Source organism: Myxocyprinus asiaticus, chromosome 48, assembly GCF_019703515.2.
Source record: "Myxocyprinus asiaticus isolate MX2 ecotype Aquarium Trade chromosome 48, UBuf_Myxa_2, whole genome shotgun sequence".
Classification (NCBI taxonomy): Eukaryota; Metazoa; Chordata; class Actinopteri; order Cypriniformes; family Catostomidae; genus Myxocyprinus; species Myxocyprinus asiaticus.
The window spans coordinates 8,222,479-8,239,760 of record NC_059391.1 but is presented as its reverse complement, the minus strand read 5'-3'; the positions used below and the strand labels follow the sequence as shown (position 1 = coordinate 8,239,760).

General features: G+C 37.3%; 1 protein-coding gene across 1 annotated transcript in view; it reads right to left on the bottom strand.

Moving 5' to 3' along the window:
- The window catches only part of LOC127437838 (oxysterol-binding protein-related protein 5-like), a 71,525-nt gene extending 55,087 nt beyond the window's left edge, over positions 1–16,438 (bottom strand). The window contains exon 1 of the mRNA XM_051693053.1: positions 16,009–16,438. The gene's annotated coding sequence lies outside the window, so the exon portion shown is untranslated. The remainder of the gene's footprint in view (positions 1–16,008) is intronic.
- Between the last annotated feature and the right edge of the window lie 844 nt (positions 16,439–17,282).

Genomic DNA, 17,282 nt, shown 5'->3' with positions numbered 1-17,282 from the left:
ACAGGACATTCGCCAATCGCTCGATTTCTTTTTAGCTGCATCGTGCCGGTTAACCCCACCCACTGAGAACTTTCATTGGCCCAAAATTCCAACTTCTCTTAAAAGGCTATTAATCATCAAATATATTCTGATTGGTTGCGATTGTGCCATGTCACACAGCATTACCTCATTCCGTGTGCACAGACAGATTGCTTGTCACTGGACTCTTATTGCATCACATATGGTTAGAACATGGTGTAACTATCCACCTCTGGTACATAAAGTCTTTCCTATTAAATCCTCATGACTGTTTACTTAAGAGATGCTGAGACACTAGTCATGTTTATATACAGTAGTTCTTTCTCCCTTAGCTTTCACAAGCAGACATGAGGAGGGAAGCGCAGACTTGTTTACCCCTCACAAAACAGTAAAGCATTAAGGACAGACTTGATCATAGTGTTTATGTACATCGGAAAATCTAGTGGGGCCAATTACAGCTCAGGACAACCTATTCTCTGTGGAAGGGTTCTCCTCCATTGCAGAAAAAAATCTCAGTTTCCAGATGGCACGGAATGAACTGAACAGTGTGATCCTTTTGGATTCTCAGAATCTGTGACTGATTTTGGATCATGCTTATGCTCAGTTTCACTTGGTAAATTACACCATGGAAATCTTTACGACCTGGTTGAACAGGCAGATGCAGTCTAAAAAAGAACTAGCTAGTGTGAAACACACATATAACCACCTCCTTTCACAACTCTTCCATTAATCTGAACTGCTATCAACAGTTGAGAGCTCAATACAGGTAATAGCTTATTCATCCCTTAAATAAGCATGTTTATATCAACTTAGTCTCATAGAATCATGTATCTATTCCTATATTTATGCAAAGTTATTTTTACGTGGCTCGTTGTACATATTGCGGCAGTTTCCTGGTGAAATAAACAATTAATTTTCACCCTGTTCTTCACACAATACTATCTTATGACATCAAAACACTTTTACTGCGGAGAAAGTAAAGCGATACATTTTAAGATTTGCTTTACATAACCAACAACATTTACAAGCCTATACGTGTGCGATCAAATTGTGTGGTAGCTCAACTGATAGAGCATTGCACTTGCGGTGCAAAGGACTGGGATACGAGTCCTGAAGAGCATGCCACGTCAGCTGAAAGTGTCATAGAAGCACCAAAAAATGACCTGGGCCTCATTTCCCAAAAGCATTGTAAGCCTAAGTAGATCGTAGAATCCATCTTACGATTTATCTTAGTTTTGCGGCCCGTTTCCCAAAAGCATTGTAACTTAAGTCGTACTTGAAATGCTCGTAGATAAACGAGTGTTCTGGAGTAATTGTGCACCCCTAAGAGCATCGTGAGAGCACAGACTTATGCAGACACCTGCAGGACAATCACGAAATTACACCTAATACAATTTCAATACCTATAGCTACACCTTGTGCTAATTTAATATCAGTATACATACGTTTTATTTTATTATTATTTTTAACCGACAAGGCTAATAATAATAATAATAATAATAACAACAACAACAATAAATGCAGAAAATGGTTATTCAATATTAGATGAACAGATAAATTAACAAGTAAACAAATAAAGTTATTTGTGGACTAGTTGGTAACAACAAAGTGGTTGCATGATTGTTGCAGAGAACTGTAAAACTTACAATCAAAGAGAGAAGGAAAAAAGTCACTTGCTGCCGTGCATGAAAATTGTCCGTGCAGTATACTGGCTCCTCATCCTCGTCTCCTCTTCCTCTCTGACACCTAAGGGCGCTCTCACCCACACCACGCATTGTGTAGTACCGCAAATGTTGTGTAGCATTGCTGTCACCGTTATCACTTTTGGGAGTAAAGAGCAGATCTCCCTTTGATTGGTGAATGTCCTTAAAGCACAGATTCCACGCATCTCCTTATTTTGCACTCCGCAATAACATGGTGAACCTCGTTATATTCAATTAATGCTTGTTGTCATTAGCAGGACAATACACAGGGTCTCCGCTGTCTTCACTAATCCTGGAAGCTTTAATCTCAACCTACAGAGCACATTTTGAAAACTAAGTATTAAAATGCACATCTGATGAATGAAGCAGTGATTGTGTAAAATAAATACATAGTTTGGCATAAAACGATTGCAAAACAAAATGCAATTATGTAGTGAATTAAGTTGTACATTTAAGAAAATAGTTTTAAATATTTCATGTGAGCTAAATTACAAATGTTTTTTAAAGTTACGCACAAATATAATGAAGTTGCAATGATGAGCAGCACAATACGGTCACATTTCAGTACTTCACGTTTATGGACAGCATTTCTCTTAAAACTACACTATGTAACTTTTGGCCCTCTAGCGATTAAAAATAAAACTGCATGTGTCTTGCAGAAGACCCTTGTTTTGATAATTACAAAAATTGTGCTTTGGCTCTGCTGCTCTGCGTGGATGAATGTGGTTCGAGGCATCGGTGTACACTGGATACAGGACATCTTATCAGAGCGAATGGACAAATAAATAACAAAAGAAAGGAAAAGACGGATATCTGAAAACATGTCATCTGAGCAGGTACGTGCCATATCTTATGCTGTTGTTTTGACTTATTGGAAACATTGATGTTTTGAAATAAATGACGTTACAAAAGTTAGGCAACGTTCGTTAACATTAGACATAATGATTGCTAGTCTGATAAGGTCAAACGTTGTAAAGTTTTTATAACTGCAGGATATTCTGGCCAAATAGACCACGACAGTAACTAATTTACAGATTGTCATTGTTACCAACCAGTGGTCAACATCATTTCAAGACTCACATGTCCTTGGCAAGCCTAAGACTAAAGGATTTATTTATATAAATTATTGCAATTATAAAGAAAAATACACACGTGTGCTAGCAAGTGAAATGTTCTGCACCGATTACAGTATAATTATTGTATGTCACTACACACACACACAGACGTGTGTGTGATAACACAACTATACATAAAGACATGGTTTGGAAGAAGGATTTTTGTTGCACACTCTCATTAATATTTTTTTTTTATTTTCTAACAAAAAAAAGTTACATAGTGTTGCTTTAAGTAGCACTTAAAGCGCGTCCTTGCACGTTCATGTTAAATGCAGTTTTGGGAAACGCACGTAAAAAATAACAAACGTTCATAAAATCACTCGCAGAAAACACTCTCTTAACTGCTAAGACCAACTGTTATTGGGAAACAAGACCCTGGTTGCTTCAGCAATTGTGTTTTTCGCACATTTGCTTTTTATAACACTAGCGGTTAGCTTTAGGTTTAAAGGTGTACTCAGTAATTCTAATCCAATACACTTTTTGTCAAATTCTGCAAATATTTCCTCACAGTCTGCTAGATGTCCGTTCTGTGGGTGGGCTGAAAAAAAAATCGAATATTTGTGCACAACCCTGGCTCTGCAAATGGGACAAAAACAAAGTGGAACAGACTGATTCACACATCACTACTCCAGCCAATCAGCAACAGGGGGTGGTTCTTGCGCGTGCACAGGATGGGGGGTGGGGGCAGAGCAAGAGGGAAATTCATTAGAAGAGCAAAGGCAAATCTGGTTGATGCAAACTTTATAAACTCCAAGGAGGACAAATGGCTGAGAAACAGACCAAGAGAAAAAGGTCAGACGAATGTAAACTAAAAAAAGAAGGACTATGATAAGTCGAGGGTGGAGCTTCCAAAGGAGCATTGAAGGGAGGGGTGTGTTTGTTTTGGCAGTTGAGTTCGCATATCAACAGCGTTTCTCAGGAATCGCTGAGTGCACCTTTAAGGCTTAGGGTAGGGATATAGGTTTTGTTGATTTAAAACTCGATTAGAGCATTAACTTTCAAAACCTCATCCGTTTAAGATGAAAATTTTACTCACTTTTAGCACAAAAGTAGATATTTTGCCTCGTAAATGTTGCAATACGTGTAAGGAGCCACATAATATAATTCTGCAAAAATGTTGCCACAGTCACATAATTTGCATGAGAGCTAGCTAATATCTAGACATGGGAATCGTTAGGAATTTGAGTTTCACTTAATTATTCTGGTTTTGTAACTATTCCATTAATGTTTTTTTTTAGCACATTTTAATTTATCCTACCAATTTTTTAACGAAAATACAAAAAGCAAAAAAAAAAAAAAAAAAAATTTTATTGTATTGTTCTTGTTAAGTACCATTATAAAATGTGTTTCGAATGTGTCTCTTTAATTATGAGATTTACAATCTTAAAAGGCTTAAAGTACACATAAAACAGTAAAATTTCTCAGTTCATTTAAAATTGGACATAACAAAAGTAATGATTTGCGGGTCTGTTTTTAAGCCAAAAACCACTCTGACCAATTCAATGATCTTGACAGATTCAAACCAAGAACTCCAATCGATCCAAACTATTTATTTTAAAATAACTGGCTTATAAGTGCCATTCGATTGTTGACTACACTGCTGATGCGGTATACTTGTTGTTGTGTACAACCAGAGCGGGCAACGCAATAAAAAGATGTGTTGTCTTCGCAATACAAATTCTTTCTCTCACATTGAATTTAGACTGCAGGCTCACAACTAAGCTAAAACACTTTCTTTTGTCATGGCACTGTCAGAATATTTAATACAGTGTTCCATCTGCATTGGCTGAAAAATGTAGACACCCAAGAACCATTATCGAAACCAAACCCCATGAAAAATGGTTCAAGTATTTTATTTTTAAAATGAAACTGGTTCTGAATAAGAAGTTATTAGTGTCTTTAAGTTATAAGCATATACAAATATACGCCTAGTGGTTAGCGCACAGCTGTGGCGCTCAAGCAGGCAACACAGGATTGAATCCGGCTTGTGTCCTTTCTTGATTCTATCCCCTGCCTCGTCTACCCATCATTTTCTATCCTCTTTCCATCTGTCTGTAAATGTCCTGTATATTTTTCCCTCTATCTCTGTACTATGCTGTGTCATTCTGTACCAAGAGTCCCCTGTGAGTGTGTGCAGAATAGTACAGCAGAGTGGAGCGACTGATGCCATTCAGCACAGCTCTACTGATGAGGGAAGTAGGGGAAATCTAGAATATTCCACTGTAAATTACAGACTGCAGCAATCGTGGCTAAATCAAGTAAATTGAAAAAAAAGCATAAATCATCAAGTGATTATGAAATTATATAGGCAAGTAAATAAACAACAACCCTGCCAGACCATGAATTGGAACAGTTACTGACAACCTCTCACTCCACTATTACAAAAAAATGAATGTGGTGGTTCAATGATATAGCGATGGTAATACCATTCCTTGATATACAGTGGAGATCAAAAGTTTTTTATTACAAATGATATCAGCGTAACAATATGAGTGAAAAAGTTTAATTGTTCTGTAGTTTCGGTGACCCAGCTTATCCAGAATGATTTCAGAACGTTCCAGGAGCATCACATGTGCTTTAATAAGGGCATGGAAATCAGACTTTTTGTACAATGGAGTTCAACAGGGTCAATGTCACAATCGAATCCTAAAACATTTTTGGACCCCAATGTATACCATAGTACTGAATGACTACAACATTCATGTACCATGGTATTTACAGTACATTGTGCTCCAAGTTACTTTAAAAAATACAAAAGTACCATGGTACATGTCCAAAAAAAAAAAAAAAAACAGTATTGCCATGGTACATTTTATGGTATGGTTTTACATGGTGTTCCAAAGTACTTCAAAGAATACCATGGTACTACCATGGTACAACGATGTACTTACCAAATGGACATGTACCATGGTTGTACTATGGTATTCTTGGAAGTTTTTTGGAGTACCATGTTAATACCTTGGTACATGAATTTCAGTCACACACTGTATTTTTGTAAGTGTGGTACTGCCATGGTATATGCACTGTAGTTCTGGGCATTTTTTCAGATTTTTCCGATTAATTTGAATTTACGTTTTGACATGATTTTATTATTTTATTTTTTTTAATCGAGAAATCGAGATTTTGCAAAAAAATATTGCAAACGCTATAGTTAGATACGTTGTAAATCCACCAAAGGCTGAATAAGGTAGAGAAAAAGAATTCACTGCACTTGTCTTAATGCTGCACCCTATCTGATCAGCTGCACGTGTGTGTCGCACTCCAAATGAACGTGACAGGTTAACAGCACGGAGACTGATATAAAAGACAGTGATAATATTCCCAGTACGATTGTACACAGTGTGATTGTAGCTCATCTTTATCCATCCTGCAGGTAAACACCGGCTTAAGATTATAACAGGCCTCAGCTTTTTTGTTACTTTTGTTTCTTTGTCATGTTTTTTTGTCACTCTTTCCTGATCAGTTTCACCAGGGACGAACTGCTGAATAGTCAGCAGAGCATACCTGATCATTTTTTGCCAGTGTTTGATTATTCAGATGTTTTATTAGATATCTTAGTTGGAGGCACAGTGGTGTCCTTCAAGTGCTCCAAGAGATGCAAGCGAAGGAAGCACGCCGGCGCACTTGTGAAGCTTTGTCAACGCAGCTTTAGGACTCGCTGCCGAGTATTCAACTGGAGAATGTCCGCTCCCTTACCAACAAAATGGATGAACTGCTTCTGCTCACTCAAACAAATAAGGACTTTTTTAACTCTGCTGCTCTGTGTTTCATGGAAACCTGGCTGAATGAAGCCACGCTGGACAGTGTGCTACATCTGCTGGGCTTCCGGCTGTTCTGGCGTTGCGGAATCATCGGGGAAAACGAGAGGCGGTGGAACATGTTTTTACATCACTGAAAGTTGGTGACAGATGTAACAGCATTGAAGAAGATGTGCTGTCCTAATTTAGAAGCGCTCTTCATCAACTGTAAGCCTTTCTACTCGCCGTGGGAGATTTACCTAATTTATTCTGGTAAGTGTGTACATCCCGCCACAAGCATGCATGAACGCAGCACTGCAACAGCTGGCTGATCACATTACAGACACGGAGCAACAACACCCGGACTCTCTTATCATTACTCTGGGAGATTTTAATAAAGCAAACCTCACCCATGAACTGCCAAAATACAAACAACACATCACATGCCCCACCAGAGAAAGAAATATACTGGACCACTGTTACACCACTGTAAAGGATGCATATCGTTCTGTCCCAGGTGCAGCTTTAGGACTCTCTGGTCACTGTCTGGTTCATCTTCTCCTGACCTACAAGCAGAAACTAAAATCAGCTAAGCCTATAGTAAGGACTGTAAAGAGAGGACTAATGAAGCAGAGCTGGAACTACAAGCCTGCTTTGACTGCACTGATTGGAGTGTTTTTGAAGCTGCAGCCACAGACCTGGATGAGCTCACAGATACTGTGACATCATATATCACTTTCTGTGAAGATATGTGCATCCCTACTAGGACATTTTTATCATTCAGTAACGATAAACCATGGTTTACAGGAAAACTCAGACAGCTTTGTCATGCCAAAAATGATGCTTACAGAAGTGGGGATAAAATCTTGTACAACCAGGCCAGAAACACACTGACTAAGGAAATCAGAGTGGCTAAAAGAAGCTACTCTGAAAAGCTGAAAAAACAGTTTTTAGCCAACAGCCAACGATCCTGCATCTGTGTGGAAAGGCCTGAAAAGCATTACCAAGTATAAGATGCCTCCCCCTCGCTCTGCAGAGAATCAACAAATGGCTGATGAACTGAATGTGTTTTACAGGAGGTTTGAAAAGCCTAGTGTCACACCCCTCACCCGCTCTCATCTTCACTTCACACACACACCAACATCTCCTGGAACCCCCCTCCTCCCCTCTCCTGCTACTCAATGTGCACTTATGGTCTGTGAGGGGGATGTGTGCTGGGTTTTCTGGAAACAAAAGACTAGGAAAGCTTCAGGCCCAGACGGTGTCTCACCTGCCTATCTGAAAGTCTGCGCTGACCAACTGGCCCCCATCAGTTCCTTGCTGCTTCAAATGCTCCACCATCATTTCGGTCCCCAAAAAAAACCAAAATCACAGGACTTAATGACTACAGACCTGTCGCCCTCATGTCTGTGGTCATGAAGTCATTTGAGAGACTGGTTTTGGTCTACCTGAAGGACATCACTGGACCCCTGCTAGACCCCCTTAGGTTTGCTTACCGAGCAAACAGGTCTGTGGATGATGCTGTCAACATGGGACTGCATTATATCCTGCAACACCTCAACAGACCTGGGACTTATGCCAGGATCCTATTTGTGGACTTCAGTTCAGCCTTCAATACCATTATGCCTGATCTTCTCTCAACCAAACTGACCTAGCTCTCCGTACCAACCACAATCTGTCGGTGGATCAACAGCTTTCTAACAGATAGGCAGCAGCTAGTGAGACTGGGGAAAATCACATCCGGGACCCTCACTATTAGCACTGGTGCTACTCATGGATGCGTTCTCTCTCCACTGCTCTTCTCCCTGTATACAAATGACTGCACTGCAAAGGACCCCTCTGTCAAGCTCCTGAAGTTTGCATAAGACACTACGGTCATTGGCCTCATCCATGACAGTGATGAGTCCGCATACAAATGGTAGGGTGAACAGCTGGCTGTCTGATACGGTCACAACAACCTTGAGCTGAACACGCTCATAACAGTGGAGATGATAGTGAACTTCAGGAGAAATCCCCCCGCACAGAAAGAAACTACAACGGGCAGTCAAGACTGCTGAGAGGATTATTGGTGCCCCCCTGCCCACCCTCCAAGACCTGTACGTCTCCAGAGTGAGGAAATGTGCAGGTAGACTCACTCTGGACCCCACACACCCTGCCCACTCCCTTTTTGAACTGTTGCCCTATGGCCGGCGCTACAGAGCACTGAGCGCCAGGACATCCAGGCACAAGAACAGTTTTTACCCTCAATCCATTTTCCACATGAACAATTAAACTGTCTTCAGGACTCCCATAGTGCAATAATGTATAAATATGTCATGTACATATGTAAATTCACTCATATTTAATTCAGTAACTGTACATACCCCTACCTTGCACATATATTACCACTTGCACATGTACATACGCCATTCTGTTATATGTTCTGTGTGCACTTGTTTCTCCTATCACTAAAAAACATTCCTTGTTTACGTGAGCACACTTGGCATTAAAGCTCATTCTGATTCTGATAAAATGAATACTTACACTGGCTAAGAATTATTTAGCAGTTTTCTTATTCTATTATTTCTGAACATCTGGGTTTATTAGATTTTAATTTATTTTACATTTACACTCTGTTGACAACTTCCCCCTGTGGTGCATTTGTACATTTTTCTTGCACAACTTTGTTTCCTATAATGAAAAGAACTTGGATTTCTCTAACCAGTTTGTCCTGCATTCTAAAAAAAGAATATACAATTTGAATCATGTTGGAGTACATTTAAAAGAAAAAAATCTAATCATGACTCATGAATCGTCCATAAGTTTGATAAAAATCGAGATTATTTTCTTTTTTTTTTGCCATATCGCCCAGCCCTAGTACCATGGTACTTTTTAGTGTTTTTTGTTTAGTCTGTTTTTTTGTTAGTGTAGAAACTACATAATCAAAACAAATGTACAAATCCACAAAAACTATAAAATATTACAAAAATAAGAGCATGTGTATAATAAAGGACAACAGCAAGAGAAACGAAAAATTTGTTGTATGCACACGCACACACTTGGCTTTACACACAAACACGTAAGCCACTTTATTTCAATTCAAAACAAATACAGCGTGACTGATAAAACTCCTAAAGCCAGGGATTAGCACAATTCTGAAGCTCATATCTTACATCTGTTTATTGTTACTTTACTTTTCTATGCAAATGAGATTGCAAAATGCATGCATTTTGCCCACTGCACAGAGACAGATACAAACTGAACTTGACCTTCAATATATCACGCTGGTATTATGAGCTTTTCTACAGAGAATCTGAAACAGTGCTTTCTTTACAGTTACATTTGTTTGTCACAGTAAGAGATGAATAAAGAATGAGAAAAGCAGAAAATGCTTTAATTCTAAGTGTGGGAGAAACTTTTCACATCTGCCCACCTAAGCAGCCTACCACTGCAGAGTGACTGTGGAATTTAAGGCCTCTTCTCAAAGTTCAACCCAATTTACAGTTACACAATATCACTGGATTTATTTTTATTAAAAAATAACTGAATCAAATTATTTGCATGGTCTTCAGTCCCGTTAGTGGTTCTTGAATGTGCATTCTTCCGCCGACTTGGACGGGAGCATGCTAAAATACTGACAGTGTTTCCTGCGCTACCATTCAGTGGCACCGCAACACCACTACTAATCAGCTAAGTAAAACATACAGAGCAACCAGTGTAGCCCAATTCCCGAACAAATGGCCCTTATGAGCCCATTCATTTTGATCTAAAGAGAGAAACCTATAGCATGGCCAGTGTAGCCCAATTTCCGAATTAATGACTCTTATGAGCCGGTTCTTATGAATATACAGCGCAAAACACAGCGCCACCAGTGTAGGCCGGTTCCCAAACGACTGACTCTTATGAGTTGATTACTTTCTTGATTACTTGCCACCAGTGTAGCCTGATTCCTGAACAAATGATTCTTATGACTGGCTTTTAAATCTACAGTGCAAAATATACAACGCGACCAGTGTAGTCCGATTCCTAAATGAATAACTCTTGTGAGCTGGTTCTTTTGAATCTACTGCGCAAAACATACAGCACGACCAGTGTAGCCCAATTCCCCAAGGAATGGCTCATAGAAGTCGGTTCTTTTGAATCTTCACCGCAGCACACACAAAGTTACCTCCCATACTAATGTTATTAGCTGGTTCTTTTCAGTGAATGAAAAACTTCCAGAACCGCAAGTCATTTCGTCATTTTTATTTTAGTTCAATTCGAAAAGAACCAGGAAATGTTACCGTGTCAGGTGTACTTAAAACCTGTAAGACTAAAATCAGAGAATTTACAGGATGGTTGTTGGTGTAGTTAAAGATACACATTATGAGTTTAGTTGTCATTAGTGGTATTTTAATTTTTTTTAAAAATATTAATTACCACATTTTTTCCCTGTGGAATTTCATCCTGCAGTGGTAAATGTGACTGAGCCTGAAACAGGCAGTCCTTGGCCAGAATAAGGTGCAAGGTGGACCAGACTTAATGCTGCAAGTCAAAAGTCTGGCTACCTGAGACTACAGTACCTATGCCAGGACAGCTATCTAGATGGCTATCTAGTGTACTTTAAATGACCTGGAAATATTGGATCATCGATATTTACTGTGTAAATGATATGCAACTAGTTTATTTAAACAAAAACATTTTCCATCCTCCAGTCCCATGAATTCAACATCCTGAATTTGCCAAGCAAAGCAGTGTTAAAAGACAGTAAGGTCTTGGATAAGCCGCAAAAGCACCTAAGACAAGGAAAGGCTGACGGCTCCACAACAAATACTTTGATACTGTCAAACACCAGCACAGATAACTTAAGCGCATTTTGTTATGTCCCAACACATCAGCAAAAAACAGGACAGTATGAAAGGTTTTGGTGAAAAAAAAATAAAAAAAATTCTGTGAAAATAATTTGTTGCGTGTTAATGAGCACTACAAGAGAAGCTCATTTACAATAGCCCAGGTGTTCACACGAGAACTTGCGCTGTTTTAAGCAAAAGCGAAAAATTACTTTAATTATTTAAACATTTGCCTGCAGAAGATGTGACACTGGTCTCATAGACTACTTTTATGATACTTTTGGGTCCCTTTTAAAGTTTTAAAGTGAGTCGCTAATGAACTGCCAATGTACTGAAAAGACGGACATTCATTAAAGTATCTCCTTTTTCTGCATAAGAAAGAAAATCATACAGGTTTGGAACGATATGGAGCGAGGAGAGTACATTATAACATTATGATTTTTTTGGTACTTGCCAGTGGTACATTGGATAATATGAGGGCCTAAAACCTTGCAGACTATTCTTTTTCCAGGCCAGGTTTCAAAGGAAATAAGGAGTTAAACATCATTCATATTGTACATTACAATGTTCTAATGCCTAATTCAACTACACGATGTAAAACACTATAGTGTTTTTTTAAAGGAAGAATAGAATAGTTGTATAATATTGTTCAGTGTAATGGTTGTTAGTTGGGATGCACCGATACCACTTTTTCTCTTCCGATCAGACGCCGATACCGATCCCAAAATCAGTTTAGAATATCTATACTTCACTCTGTGATACTGATTGGTGGAACTCTTTCATATGCAAAGAAACACAAACCCTTAACAACACATTTTTTCAATATAAATGTATAGCCCATTAAGAAAAACTTTATTGTTAACTAGTCTACTGGATAATGTAGCCGCAAAATTAACAGTAAAACCAGTGAAAGTCTTCAGTAGAAAGAAGACACAATTTTTTTCAACCTGTATCTGGACTTTAAAGGATTCAGATCTCTCTCTTTTTTTGTTCACTTTAGTTGTATTAGGATATAAGTCCACTTTTCATTCACACAGTTATTCTTTGGCACCCAGTCAACTTAAATACTGTTGTAATATGTAAACAAATAAGAATGATAATAATAATAAATTACTTTTATTGTTGTTGTTGTTGTTATTATTATTATTATTATTGACTTTTAGAATTTTAAAATACAATACTAACATATTTCATTCTGGCACCTTTAACTTTATAACCCTTGGGCTTTTATTTTGACGGTCGGAACACTCCAGGAAGTCCTGTATGTGCTGTATTTGTGCTAGTTCAAAGTAGTTTAATTCGCTTCTTATTAAAACATGTGGCGAAATGCTCCTCCGATGCCATTCTCGATGCATGTTATAGGCGAACAGAACTATTGAGCATCTACATCTGAGATTTTGTACGTGGGTAGTGCTCACATATTTCGCACCCCTCTCAGAGCTGAAAATAGCCGCGAGCACAACACCAGCCTGTGCGTGCTATGTTTGTATGTTAACAGAGCAGCGCCATTCACTAAAACGCACTACACATGCATACTGTATATTTACTTATTAAATGCACCCCTTTTGCGATTCACAAAGCTAGTGCATGTCTTCAAGTGGCTTTGAATAAAATGCACAAGTCATTTGGACTACTTTCATGGTTCTTTTATGTCATTTTTGGAGCTTGACAGTCACGAACATGACTAACACACAGCATTGGATTTGGAACATGCTCGTCAGACCAAGACCCCATCCATCAAAAAACATCAGTATCGGAGCCGATACCGATCCAGGTATCGGATCGGTGCATCCCTAGTTGCCATAAAATAAATAAATAAATATGTCGGAATTGATATCGGCAAGAATTTGTCAGTGCATCCCTTATACAACAGCAAAGATTTTAAACATACTGAATAAAGTTTCTTTATTGAGGTTAAAAAAAAGCAAACCCACTCTCCTGTAACTCTACTGCTAGAAACACCCTAGCCATATTTCAGGCTTTCAAGCATGAGCCAAGTATGAGTAATCAGCCGTTTCTATGAGAGCGTGGTACTTGTGGAAGAAAGGCTAAATGTGAAGAGTTTGGCACTTTGACTGCTGGAATGTAGCAACTCCAAGCAAATTAACATAAAGCTGAGAGCTCTGCTAAAAGCCTTGCCATAATGCTGCCTATATAACACGTAATTTTCAGTGGGGACATCTTGTTAATTGTATTATTAATTAAATGACACAAAATAGAGTTTGTACACATAAAATTTACTAGATGATATTTATTGAGACTGTCCTTTGATGCTCAATATTCAACAACAGCTCATCAATATCTATCACTATTTCCTTTTGCAGTGCTGGGTATCGGAAACCATTGTAAAGAGCTTAGCTGCACATTCAGGAAGTGCAAGCTGACCAGTCAACGACCCCTTAAAAAAGAATTCAGCTGTCTGGAGTTCACACAATGTGTGCTATCAGCGGGAAAACCGAGACAGTGGGAACAGGAGGGTACGAATAAATTAATGAACAAACACCAGGCTGTTAGGGCAGCTCAATATTTGGCTTACTCTTCCCAAAGTGTCACAAGATGCTTCTGTTAAAGCAATCTGGTAAAGATCTGACTGTCAACTTGTATCAATTTAAATGTATTTTTATAATAAATATAAATTGGATAATTGTATGTATTTAATTTACAAATGTATGAATACACTGATATAAAATGGCCATAATGGCTTTATTATGGTTGTGTATACTTTCTCTGATCACATATTGATATGAAGAGAGAATGTTCATCTTAAACTGTTAGTAGCCAAAGATATGGTTTAACTGGAATTTACAACATCATATCATATCTCCAAATATATTTCTTTTATCATAAAAAAGTGAACCACAGGACAAACTCATCATAGGTTAATACACTTTTCACACCCTACAGCTGCTGTGAATAATATAATTATCATTATTGTATTAATTATAAAATAATTATACCATTAAAATGTAATAATAAAAAAAACATATATTATTTACTATTTCAACTCTTTAAATAAAAATATTTTATATTTATAGTGAATCATTTTTTATTTATTTAATCATATGTATTTTAAAATAATACAATATAAAATGACAAAATAATATCATAGTAATATCGACTGTCTGACAGCAGCAGAGCTTTTGGCCAATAGGATTCTGTATGATAAGGTCTGTATGAAAGAAGAGAAAGACAGTCGACGACTTCACATGAAATGTAACGCATATGTGTAACCCAATTTACTGTACATCAGCTGCGAAAATGAAACATAAAGCGAAATAATGCAGAACTGTAAAAACAACAGATGACGATAAACGGATTCATACTTGTGCGTCAATAAAACAATTTTACTCAGAGGTCCTTAGAGGACAAAAACGTCCACGTCAAAAAACTGCCATAATAATATAATATATTAATACTTTCAATTAGTAAATTTTTTTAACCAACTTCAGTCCTGATCCTAATTACCAAATATTAATTAATTTTCAGGATTTTAACCCTTTAAATGCCAGTTTGTTTACATAATACCTCTGTTATTTTTTATGAAAAAAAAAACACAAATAATTAATTATAATATCTATCTATCTATCTATCTATATATATATATATATATATATATATATATATATATTTTTTTTTATAAAAGTCTGGGATATGTCAATGATTAGCAACAACATTGATTTTGATGCATTATTATTATCTGTGCAGTGTCACAAAAAAAAAAAAAAAAACTCACACTCAGGACCTTAGAGGACAAAAATGTACACGTCAAAAAACTGCCATAAAAATATTACATATTAATATTATTTTCCACTTTCACTAACTTTGATTTTTAACCTACATCACTCCCGATCATAACTACCAAATATTTATTAATTTTCATGACTTTTACCCCTTTAAATGCCAGTTTGTATACATAATGCCATGTTTTTCACACACACACACACACACACACACATTTCTCAATACACACATACAAAACACACTCTGACATCCATACCAACACACCCACACAATTTTAGCTGCATCATTTATTCAGTTGGCCCGCAGTGCTCTATAATACAGCAAACAGAAAATAGGAAAAAAGCATGTATTTGCTCCATAGGCTAAACATGAGAAAAATGGCGCCATCTGGTGGAAAATATAAAAAAATAATAATTTTGAAGCCAGGGCTCCGGAATGAAAGCATAATATCATAGGATTCATGATTTTATGCTTTAATGGCACTGGGATCAAATACTGCAGGTTTAAAGGGTATCAATGTGGACATTTTTGTCCTGAATGTTCTGAGTGTAACTATTTTGTGGATACGGAGTATTACAGATGTATTATAGGTTAACTGAGGTTAAAATATCAAAATTCCCCCCAAAATACCCCCCTTTTGGTAAAATGTATGACGTTGGCATTAACACAGCCAAAATGATCGAAAAAACTAAAATGAAAAAGACAAAAATGTCCCGAAGGTCGCACAAGGGTTAAGGAGGATCCCGGAGAGGAAATTCAAGAATAATCACACACCCAAACAAACGCAATATGATCAATAATGCTCGTTACATCGCCTATATTAAACAAATAACATCAGTTATCAGTATGGGTCAAAATGTCGCATAATAATCCGAATTTGACTCACCTCTATGTTGCAGTCGCAACTTCGCCCCTCGAAGACAGAAACGTGGCAGGCGATCTAGATATATCCGAACGACTTCATCTCAAATCACGCTGATGCGATGTTGAAACTACCAATCGGTTTGGGTTCTAATGGATTCTGATCACCTTAGCAACCGTCAATCATTTAGAAAATGGATCGGAACTGTGACCCTCGCGTTCGTTCCGAAACAAAGTAACGTTCGCTTCTTATGACGTCTCAATATCTATCGGACTGATATTAAAGGCCGCTCGAAACACTGTTTTCCGAGCGTAACAGAGCAAGAAGTTTGAAGTTATCCATGGACGTTTGCATCTTTAGGAGATGGAAGATGATGGATCTGCTGGAGTGATAAAATAGCGGTCCAAAGCATGCCATAACCGCTGCCGTACAGCTGTTTATTATGGGAGTCTGGACGGCAGGAAATGTCTTTGGAGCTGATAGGAGGCGCTTAAGCGACCGGAATGGAAAGACGGGAGCTGGATTTAACCCTCATGTTGCAGTCATAGAGCTTGATGTCAAAAGCGATCAAAGGGGTTAAATATGATGTATTTATGTTGTACAAAACAAGATAAAGATGGAATTGATTACTCAATGATAGTTCAATCTATGTTATCTAGCATTTTCAAATTTGCTTGTAGTTTTAAAGAAAAAGTAATTTTCTCCATTAGATATATGTATTTATTGAAATCCCAATATGCTAAACAATGAAGAATCAGGTTGATGTATCATGAATTTTCCTAATTTAAATATAAAAAATTGATAATCTATAACTATAAACAATATGAATTTTACATTACTTCAGTTTAGGGTCTCAGAGATGGCAGATATGAAGCATCAATTTTCACATACTAATATAAGAACCCTATATAAGAATATATGAATCATTACATAACCACAAAAAATAATTTACATTTTATTTATTTATTTATTATAACATGAAGATATATGGAAACATGTCCTATATACAACTAGCAATCTTATTATCAACAATACACAAAGAATTGTAAAATAAATAAATAAATGTTCTAAAATATTACATGTATTATATGTGTCTGTCGTATAAAGGAATATTGTAGGTAAGGTAAATTGTTACCGTTGTTGTTGCTTTTTAGAAGTGAACATGGAAACATAATTAGACATTTGGAAAAAAGGAAATGGTCATTTTAGAAGAGGACAATCATCCACATTCATGCTGGTCTGTGCATCACTATAAAAGCATTATTCAGTAGATCACACAATACATCTTTATCATGTGG